This window comes from Myotis lucifugus, unplaced genomic scaffold, assembly GCF_000147115.1.
Source record: "Myotis lucifugus unplaced genomic scaffold, Myoluc2.0 scaffold_80, whole genome shotgun sequence".
Taxonomy (NCBI): domain Eukaryota; kingdom Metazoa; phylum Chordata; class Mammalia; order Chiroptera; family Vespertilionidae; genus Myotis; species Myotis lucifugus.
The window spans coordinates 2,771,214-2,782,719 of NW_005871128.1; the positions used below are offsets into that span (position 1 = coordinate 2,771,214).

General features: G+C 39.8%; 1 protein-coding gene across 2 annotated transcripts in view; it reads left to right on the top strand.

Moving 5' to 3' along the window:
• Nucleotides 1-11,506, top strand: part of BEND6 (BEN domain containing 6) — a 46,848-nt gene continuing 35,342 nt past the window's right edge. Inside the window, exon 1 of one of the 2 annotated variants that reach the window (XM_023755579.1) lies at nt 1-387. The gene's annotated coding sequence lies outside the window, so the exon portion shown is untranslated. The remainder of the gene's footprint in view (nt 388-11,506) is intronic. The other variant, XM_023755580.1, reaches the window with a different exon arrangement.

Here is an 11,506-nt window from a genome sequence, read left to right on the forward strand (position 1 = left end):
GGGGGGCGGGAATGGGGCGCGTGGCGGGGGCTCGCCTGATGACATCACAGCCGGGCTGCGGCAGCGCGGGCGCGCGGACATGGCTGCAGCGGCGGCGGCCGCGGGCTGCGCTCGGGCCTGAGCGCCCAGCGCCCTCCTGTGGGGCCGCCCGCCAGTCCGCGCCGTCCGAGAGTGCACCAGCCAGGGGCCTCGAAGCTCCCGGTCGCTTGGGGCCTCCGCCTGTCCAGCCTCCCTTGGCCTAATTGCAGGGAGCCTGGCGTCAGGGGGCGCCAAGGAGCCAGGGGGAAAACCGTAAGGCGCGGAGGGAGCCTCCAGGCGGTGCTGCCCCCTACCCTCCCGTCTTCCCGCTCCCCGCCCCGATGTTGGGGCTTTGGAAGATGCTGCCGGGTGAGCTATTGCTTGCGGGAGGGAGGGTTCCTCGCACGCTCAAACGTGAACACCGGGAAGGGCCTTCCCTGGGAATTGGGGTCCTCCAAGAACGGGAGGCCCACCTGTCTCCAACCCCTTCTACCTGGGAGCGCTCCCCAGTTGGACGCTCCGATCCGCAGACGTGAACTGTTCCACCACCCAAACTTGGTGCAATTTCCGCAACCGAGAAATGGGCACTGTAGAGCCTCTTGGTATCCTTGCGTTTACCGTAAAATCTGGCTCATTTAATGCATTTGCAAGGGAGGGGCAATTTCAGATTTAGGCAACTGGCAGATGAAAGAAGTTGGGATTGGCTGGTAAATATTTGGAAGAGAAATTTTTTAGGGAATGTGAAGAAATAATGATCTGTCACACAAAATGCACACATTACCTCTTCTCTCCCTCTTGCCCCTCCCATTTCTTCATAACCAACAAAAAGTATATTGTAGTTGGTGGCTGGGAGAGATTTTTCGGTGGGCGCTGATGCAGTGCCAACGCGGAAGGTATGGCGGGTGTGCTGCACTGCGCCTTCCCGTGCACGGCCACCGCCACCCGGCCAGAAAGCCTCCGCTGCTGCCGCAGTCTGCGGCATCTCGCTGCCCTGGCCCGCCGGCAGGCCGGGTGCGGTACCCCGCGCGCCTTTGGCTGCTCCCAAGGCAGTGCTGTGTGGAGCTGGGTTTTGTTTGTTTTATTTACCTGCATAAGGAAACAGTGATTATAATGGCAAGGTAACACATTACTGCATGTGTGGTGTTTCTAATAATTGCTAAGGTGGACTCTTCGGAATATTTAAGAGACTGAAGGAATTGTGTCATAAAAAAGTAATTTGTAAAATTCTGAAAAGCCAAGAATCCATGACAATGCTTAGGTTTTGTTATTTGCTTGAAGGATCTCAATATCGCTGTTTCCTAATGATACAAAATCAATTGTACATCTCTGCCTAAAAGCTTAACCATTGATGTTCTTTTCCATTTTAACATATTACCATGTGTAAGCATTAAAGGGAACTCAAAAAGGCATTGCCTAATGCATGTCTTAAATGCCAGATTCATAAACGTGGGAAACAATGGATGAAGTTTTTTTTACTTACAACTTGTTTCCAAAAACAAAATGAACATTCAAGTTGTTGATATACTGCATCTCAGTTGGGGGTTGCAGGACCTCGCTTGCAGAGGCTGTGTAAGGTGGGGATGTTGAATGTCAGAGTGTAGGCTGCACAAGTCCAGAGAGGCTTCCTGGGACGCCGGCTGACAGGTAGCACTGCATCGTGTGCACTTTTCTGAAAGGTTTCTTGATACTGCAGCCCACTGCAGTGAGAGACTGCATTCCTGCCCATTGTGTAGGGGTTCCTGAAGAGAATCCCGAGAGCCGGAAATGTGTGGCACATCAGGAAAGGAAGAATTCTTTACTGTATGGACTCACAATGGCCTAGTGGAGTAATTTAAAACAACAAAGCTGAATTAACTTTCTGCAAACATTGGGAGACACAGCTGAGAATTTAGGAAGGTCATCTTTACTTTATACTTCTCAGTAGCGAAAATCCGTGAGTCATCTGAAATGGCCTAAATATCTTTGAAACACGTCTAAGACCACAGACACAGCACACTAACCAGTTTGCCCGAGACTCTGCGCTTTTACAACAAAAAGCAACTAAATAGCAATTATGGTTTTCTGAGCTATTACTTTAGCACAATTGTTATCATCCTGAGTCTCGCTGCAGCCATTTATAAGTTTCACATGCACACAAGAACATCATTTATCTCTTTTGGCAGGCAAATGCTTAACTGCCGTGCGGTAGGATTATAGATATTTCTTTTTAGATGCATTCATTTCTGTTCTTTCCGTTTGTTACCTCAAGGATACTAATAATAAGCAAACCAAATCATTAAAATAATTTAGTATTCAGGTTCTATTGTTATTTTCTGATTTGTTTGTTGCTAATTTATCACTTCCTTCTCCAAATAACGTCATGTTATTAATTGCTTCTTTCTGTGTGTTTCTGTGATTCCTGGTGCATTGTGGAATTCAATAAATATTGAATCAACTAATCAATCCTTTTTGGAAGTTAATTTAGTAGAAGTCATACCTTTTCTTTCTGCCAGGTTTTCATTTTAAAAGAATAATTGACATTTTATTGAAGTCATAAAAATTTAATGTTTTGGGATAGAGATGCAAGAGGAAGGCTTTTGACCAAATCTTTCATCCCAAGAAATGAAAAATCAAAATGGAAAAGTATATATAATTTTTTGACTTTTTTTTGATATTGAGTTAGCACTATCACCCAAGAGAAGACGGTGAGTTGGGGAAAATAACAGAGAGTTTCACACCAGGTGTGTAGAAGATGATCTATTGAGAACACACACAAGGAACCAAAAGGAAATTAAAATATTAACTTTATTGAGGGTAAAGTCAGACTGAAGAACATGGCTTAGACCCAAGGCCAAAATGGAGCATCTTACTCCTTTTCCCCTGACTCAGCATGCCCCACCCCCTCAGTCATAGCTGAAGAACTATAGTTGACCCTTTAATAACACAGGTTTGAACTGTGAGGGTCCACTTATACCTGAAATTTAAAAAAAATAAATACTGAAAATGTATTTTATCTTATGATTTTCTTAGTAACATTTTCATCTCTTTAGCTTACTTTACTGTAAGAATGCAGTATATAATACATATAACATACAAAATATGAGTTAATAAACTGTTTATGTTATTGGTAAGGCTTCCAGTCAACAGTAGGCTATTTGCAATTAAGTTTGGGGGGATTTGAAAGTTATAAGCAGATTTTCAATCGTCAGCTCCCTTAACCCCCACGTTGTTCAGGTGTCAAATGTATAGTGCTTCCCAGCACTAGAGCAGGAACCACCCTACTTGTACTCCTTACCTGAAGACCAGAGGCTGAGAGGAGCCTGACACTCCAATCCACAAGGCATTCTGCATGAGTGAGCAAGAGATAGGACCATTAGTAGCTAGCAGGCCTTCCCCAATTTTTCTCATCAAAGAGTCATTCCACCTCCCAAAGGTAAGAGTAAGGGGCTTTAATAAGATGGCAGATGTATCTGCAGGACTTCCCTAGAAGTAGGAAATTGTGGCACAAACACCAAACTTATGGATCAGGAAGAAGAAAAGTTTCCACCCTAAGCTGTGTAATGACCAACTGAGAAAAAGGAGGGGTGGTGGTAAATATGACAAGTTTTGAGCTAGGGTGGAGGAAGAGTTTTGAAGGGGGAGATGACAAACTTTGTTTTAGACCCATTGAGGTAGAGGGTGTCAGAAGAAGATCCATGTGAAATTATGCAGTAAGCTCATGTGGGTGGAGAGGTCAGAACCAGAGACAGACAGGAGTCATCAACAGAAATTATAGTGAAGTCATGGAAATGGATGAAATGACTAAGGAAGAGAAACTAGAAAGAATTGGAATCAGAACTTTGGAGACTGCTGCTTCCATTTGTGGACTGGAGAAAGAGAGCAGAAGGCAAGACCATGGAGGCCAAGTGGAGGGGGGGTTCCAGTTTAGTGGCTAACTGGAACAGTTGCACACGTGGGAGGTTAAGGAGGATGAGGACTGCGGGCTGGTGACTAGGAGACCTCCAAAAACCTTCCAGAGAACTGACTCATTATAGTGGGAGAGGCTAAAACCAGACTAATGGGTAGAAGAGGGGGAGGTAGGTGAACAGAGGAGAGCTGCTGTCCACAATCTTTGGAGAAATTTAACTCTAAAAGGGCTGAGTAGAAATGCAATTAAAGCCTGGATAAAGGCTAATAAAGATCCCTTTGTCAGACAAGAGTTCCTGAACAAGCTTCTAGGGGCGTGGACACAGCAGTAGGAGAGAAACTGAGAGATGGAGAGAAATTGAGAGGAAAAGAGAGAGGAGAAGAGGGCATTCCCCTGGGCATTTGTGGGTTAGCTATTTGTTTTAACAAACCTCGAGTCCCCCAGACTGGTTCTTTCTGCTCCCAGGCTACTTTGGACTCTGCAGAATTAAAATTGTCTCTGACTAGTTATGATGGATCCCTGCCCATGGTCTCCTCCCCATCTGCCCTGGCTACTGATAGACACAGGGGTGGGGAACGTCCGGCCTGAGGTTGTTATAAGACCCATGAAATCATTTGGTCTGGCCCTGCCGAGGCATTAGGGGTGAGTTAATTAAATGTTTGACCAAATAGAACAGGCTAATTTTTCAGTTGATAATTTTGTATGGCACTCAAATGATGTTATAAACATCCAAATGGCCCTTGGCAGAAAAAAGGTTCCCCACCCCTGGCACTAGAAGAATGATTTTGAAGGAAAGATAAGGAATACCTTGGAATATAATCCAGATTGTCTGTAAGCTTTGATTACAAACCTATATGGAAGTGAGTAAATTACCCAACTGGTAATCACACAAGGGCATTACATTGAAATGTCACCTCCTCAAAAAAGGAAGTTTATGTACAAATGACTCTAGCAATAAATTATTAGAAGTAAATCATACTGATTTGGGGCTGGTAATCTACTTGTTCCTAGGTGAAGTTTTTTACTCTCAGAATTAAGTGATATGAAAGAAATTAAGAAGAATCTGAAGAAACGTGTTATATGGCCTGTTTATTTCCAAATGGTTTTTCATGACATACATGTTATTATATTGAAAGGAAAAGAAACTACGTTATTTGGAAGAACCCACATTGTCTAATGTACCCTTGGAGGTGATTCTTTTCAACCACCAGAATCAGGAAAGGCATCATGTAGATGGATCACTATTTTCTTTTTAAAATTTGAATTTTTGAAGGAAAAACAATTGTTATTTGCAGTAATACCAAATATTATTTTCAGCAAATATTTCTTGGGAAGGTTCTTTTTATTCATTTTACCATAATGAAAACCTTAAAAATAATTTAAAGACATCATTGTAAGGGAAAATATTTCAAATGGAATCATCCCAAATTGTTCTTTTAACATTTTAGAAATTTTAGAGCCTAACTTAGGATTGTTGTCCTTTGGGGTGTGGAAGCCATGATGATGCTACGGAGGGAAATGTGTGGAGTTTTTCTGTGCAATTTGTGTGTGTGTGTGTGTGTGTGTGTGTGTGTGTGTGTGTGTGTGAACATTGCAGACTTCTCAAAAGAGTCTGAGTTTGAGAGTTTAAAATGTCAATATAATTGAATTCATCTACCCCATAATGCTTTGCAGACAGTTTTTGGAAAGTGGTCATTTATTATCCACAGAATAGAATAGAATTCATTTATATAGTTTCCACATTGAGTGCAGAATTAGTCATGCAGCAAAATACTGAGTCATTTGGCCAGAAAATTTACTCATAGTTGTCTGAGCTGCCAATGGAAAATTTGAGAGCTGTTCATAAATCAAATTATAAAGCTCTTAGAGTTATAAATCACAGAGAAGCACTGTTCATTATTATTCAGATAGTGTAAAACAGTTCCACCATTTCTAAGAATGGGCAATTTACAAAGCAAGTTTGAAAGTGAACTTATTGACTTCTAGATCCACGATTAGGATTTCCATACAAGTTACAAACATTTCTACATTCTTAAGTGAAAAAAGAAAATAAAAGTAAGGTGGAGGGTTAAAGTTGCACTGTAATTATGTTAGAATATGAGATGGATAGCCCTATCTGATTTGGCTCAATGGATAGAGCATTGGCCTGAAGACCAAAGGGTCCTGGGTTCCATTCTGGTCAAGGGCACGTATCTTGGTTGCAGGCTCTTCCCTGGTCCGAGGCCCTAGTTGGGGCTCATGCAGGAGACAACCAATGTGTTTCTCTCATATCAGTGTTTCTCTCTCTCTTCCACTCTCCATAAAAATCAATGGAAAAATATCTCTGGGTGAAGGGTTAAACAAAAAAAGAATATGAGATCAATAAAATCTTGACTAACTAATGTTTATGAATTAAATCTAGATGGTCTTAATAAAATAACAGCAACATTTAATAGTAAATTTCCTTCATTTCTTACAATAATTTTTGTAAGAGTTTTGCATTAAATATTTTATGCTAATAGATTTGTATGCTAGTGCATTAGTGTGCTGATAACCTGAAAGAATAATGTCGCTAAGAGAGCAGAGTGTACCAGGAGAACAGAGAATTTCAACCAGTAACCGATGACTAGTAAAACATGTTTCAATAACACACAGTTCCAGAGGTTATTGAATTTATCCAAATGTAATAACATCCTGTGGATCTAGTAGCCCCAAAATACTTTTTGGAGTAAATCAAAGAAACAAAGACTAAATTGAAATATAGTGAAGTTTATATTTCAAAGAAGAAAGCCAGAAACCTAAAGCCTGTTATTGCTGGTCCTATTTCTGCTATAGGAGTTCTTAACCTGGAGTTCATAGCCAGGTTTCTAGGGTCCTGAAATTATCTGTAAAAAATGTGAGTCTTTTTTGGAGGGACATGATCCATAGTTTTCATCAGGTGAGAGAGAGAGAGAGAGAGAGAGAGAGAGAGAGAGAGAGAGAGAATGAATCATTGAACCATACAAATCCATACAGATACCAAGGCTTCTGCAACATCAAATCATTTTCTCAATCCATCAAAATTAGCATCACCTACGTGCTTCCTCTAAGACTGGAGAAGTGTCTTGAGCACTGTCAGTCAAGGATAAGCAAAGGAAACCATGGACTCTTGGCCTGTATAAGTTCAGGGACATTTCCCAAATGCACGTGAGTGCTGTCCATCCTAAGACTAAGTGGACATGGTGTTTTGTGAGTTAGTCCTCTTGCAACTTTAAACAGATTGGGAGAGAGACAAGTGAGTTGGGTGATGGTTCTGACCCTGGAAGGGAAGACTGTGTTAACTAACTAGGACCACTTCCATAGACTTCTGTCACAAGAAGGACTCATTTGATTCCCAAATTGCCTTTAGGCCAGTTAAGTATTCCAATTTATGACTAAATGTTTTGGATAAGCCCATTCTGGGCCAAAAACACTAGTTCTAAAATTTAGTCTTGAGTTCAGAGTCTGTAAGGATCTCCATACTCTTACAGCTTAGAAGAGAGGTAGAAGGACTTAGTATCAGGCTCCTGAAAAATAATGCTAGATGTCCCGGTAATGTAGCACCCACTCTTCCTAAATCCTGCCCCAAGCCATAGCTTAGGAAGCTTTTCAACTTTCAGCCTCCTATGGAGACCTGGTAGCTGGGGCCGTCAATCAGTCAGGATAATTTCACATTTACCAAGTGCTCAGCTCCATAGACCCATTATCTCCAGCTTCCCACAGTTGCAATACTGTGAACCTTAACTCCCACCACCATGTTCTTAGAACACTAGGTCTGAGATCACATTCTCATTGCTGTGTGAGAATGTCCTATTGCTGTGACCATATTCTCTCACATCATGGGCTGGTTATTTCATCATGTGACTTTCTCACTCCAGTGGACAGGTCAAGTTTCCAGGGGGTCCTGATCTCTCATTCTGCCTAGTTTTATTTTTTTCCCAAGTTCCCTTTTGACCCTCTAGGTTGTGCAGGGCTTAGTGGCACAATGTTCATGCATTCCACTGCAGTTTATAAACACCCCACCCACCCCCACATGTTTGATCTAAACTTGTATGAGGGGAATCTTTTTGCTTCAGTTAATAATTTAAAAACTACTATTAATAAGTTAATATGTTATTAACATACCTAACATATCAACTCACAATGGGGGACTATTCTCATCATTTCACAGATGTGGAAACAGTCACAGAAATTTAACATAGGTAGTAAGTATTGGTTCTAAGGTTGTGGTTCCAGACAGTTTGATTCTAGAGCCTGTGTTTGTCACCACTGATGTGACCCTGACTCATCTATATATATAAAAGCCTAATATGTAAATTGTCCCCTCGGGAGTTTGACCAACCGGGAGTTCGACCGCTCGCTGTGACATGTGTTGACCACCAAGGGGCAGCGTAGAATGAAGGGAGGCCCCAGCTGGCAGCCAGGGAAATGAGGCCCTGGCCAGCAGCCAACAGCCGCTAGGGACCCTACCCATGCACAAATTTCATGCACTGGACCTCTAGTCATCTAATATATTTGGAAGAGAGTCAGACTGAAAGACTATCTTGAACTATCTACTAGTATATAGCAAGATTTTACCTTTACCAATAAATAAATAAATAATAGGATTTCACTAAGCTTTCTATCCTTTGGTAGAAGGTCAAGTTTACCCTTCCCCTCTTCCTATGAATAGGATGTACATTTGCCTGGAGTTTTTTCTCACCCTGGCTGTTTGAACAACTTCTCTGCTATAGGATCACTGGCTTACAACATTGACCCAAAGTGCCACTGCTGTTGAGTCTCCTGTCTTTGACATGCCTAAACCTTGAGGTTGGCTTTCACACAGTCAATTCAGTGTATCCTCCTTGGTTTATAACACTCTCGGTTTCAGCAGGATTAAATAGATCCATCCCATTTTCTTGGGCTTCCTTCCTTGATTAATACTTGCATTCTCCACCCTTAACTAGATTCCTAGTGCTGACTTGTCCTACAACTGTCTATACCAGCTGTGGGCAAACTACAGCCCGCGGGCCGGATCCGGCCCATTTGAAATGAATAAAACTAAAAAAAAAAAAAGACCCTACCCTTTTATGTAATGATGTTTACTTTGAATTTATATTAGTTCACACAAACACTCCATCCATGCTTTTGTTCCCGTCCTCCGGTCCAGTTTAAGAACCCATTGTGGCCCTCGAGTCAAAAAGTTTGCCCACCCCTGGTCTATACCCAAGCTTGGCAGGACAGGTAACAGAGAGAAGACAGTCTCTTACACTCCTTTCCTTTTCATCATTCTATGAATTTATTGATAGAAAAATACGGTCACTCATAAATATATACTTATGTATTATTCTAATGACCTATACATAGGAGATAGAGAAATGATAAAAATGTGAAATGTAGCTGACCATTTTTAAAAATGTTGCTTGAACATGGTACAAAAGGATATTAGAGCAAGAAGAGAAACTTACTGGTAGTAGGTGAGGGGGCAAACCACTTAAGATGATTTATTAAGTAAATTCTCTAATGCATCTCTAATAAATCATTAATTATGTTTAGACTTAAACTTTTGAAACAACAAAAGTACAAAATTAATAGAGACATTGGTAAATGGTAATCAGTTATTTCATTAATACATGATATTAATATAAGGTATAATGGGGTACATATTTCAAAGAGAAATTAGCTTGTCCTTTCATGTTATAATTGTAAGATAAATTAATGTTTGAAGGTTGACTTACTCCTGATTATTATGCATAGGGATTGATTCTTACATCAAAATTATTACATTTTGTGAATTTTTAAAATTGGCCTAAAACATTAGTGTTTTAGAATATGACTACTTAAAGCAAAAAAAAAAAAAAAAAACACATGATGATCTCATCTTGCTCTCAGCTTTTAAGATGAATAAAATGTTCCACATGAATAAAAAAATGTGAAGTGGAAGATGATTTGTATGACTTGTAGTTATCCTAAAATAGAACTTTTAATTGATTCTTACTCTCCTTTAAGCTTAACTCTGCATTTGTGTTTCTGATAAATAGGGAAAAGACATGTAAATATAAGGGGGTGAGGGAACAGTTAGTATACTACAAGAAGAAAATACTCATAAAAATTAGCATTTCTTTTTTTTTAAACCTTCATTATTGAGAATATTACAGATGTCCCCTTTTTCCCCCATTTATCCCTCCACCTGGTTCCCGCTCCACCCAGGCATTCACCACCCCATTGTCTGTGTCCTTAGGTAATGCATGTATGCATATCAGTTCTTTGGTTAATCACTTCCTGGTCCCCCTCCCCACTTCCATCTGAGATTCATCAGTCTGTTCCATGTGTTCATGCTTCTGGTTCTATTTTATTCATCTGTTTATTTTGTTCATTAAATTCTTTGTTCATTTATTTTGATGTTTAGATTCAATTGTTGATAGATATGCATTTACCAGTATTATTCATATTTTTTATCTTTTATTTGTTCTTCTTTTTCTTAAAGAAGACCCTTTAGCATTTCTTAGGCTCCTGCGTAGTCTTCCATCCAATCTAAGTAATGCAATCATAGTTTGGCAGCATTGCTGAACCATCCTAAAGTATATTGATCATCTTTTTAATCAGGATATTGCTGGAACAACTTGGAAATTGAAAATGTGTTTGACGTCATTTGGACATAAAGGGAGTAAAAAGAGTGAGTTGAATTGCTCCCTAATGGACATTAGTAAAACCTAGTAACTTCTATCGAGAAGTCAAAAATAGTGAAAAGCAAGCCATCCAAGCACTTGTTTTAGAGTGCTGTGCGTGCTGCAGGAGAAGGCACCCAATGTTTTATATATATATATATATATATATATATATATATATATATATATATATATATTTATATATATAAATTTAAAATAATAATATGGATATTTCTCCTCCATGTTCCACCATGCTCAGTGCTGGGCTGAAACTAGCAGTCCATTTCACAGAAAACATTAAAACAGCCCCTGAATGTTTAGAATGACATTGGCACTATTTTCCTGACAATTTGGAACTCATTTAGAGGGGAATCCCCAGTTCCTATTCTGTATTGCAGGGGACCTTGTATGTCAATATGGTCCAAAACCGGAATGTATAGAAAGCAACCCAAAACACTTGAAAATTATGAAAGGGTACTTAAGATTTATTGTAGTACTATACTTGCTTTTTGCAATTTTTATTTCATTCATAATAGAGAGTTTATATTTAAATCCAAAGGCAGATGAGACACCTGAATTATATTTTGATATTCATTTGGTTTCCTTAAGCTTGGTGACTTTTGTTTCTTAGTATCTCAGAGGTGGCTTTTGCATTTTGGAATTTCTGCATTAATTTTTTCATTGATTTATTAAAAGTAAACCCATATACATTAAGAATTTATATTTTTATTAACTTCATTTGCTTTCTTTAGTTACTAACTTCATCTTTCTCTGTCTTGCTTTTTAGATATCATTTTTTACAGTTTGGATGTTGCTTAGAGCATTATTTTCAAACTATGGGTTATAACACATTAGTGAGTTGGGAAATCAATTGAATGTGCTCTGACCAGCACTTTAAAAAATGAAATAAAATCCAGTTGTTATAGTAGGAACTGAGAAAGTGCATCATATGTAGTAA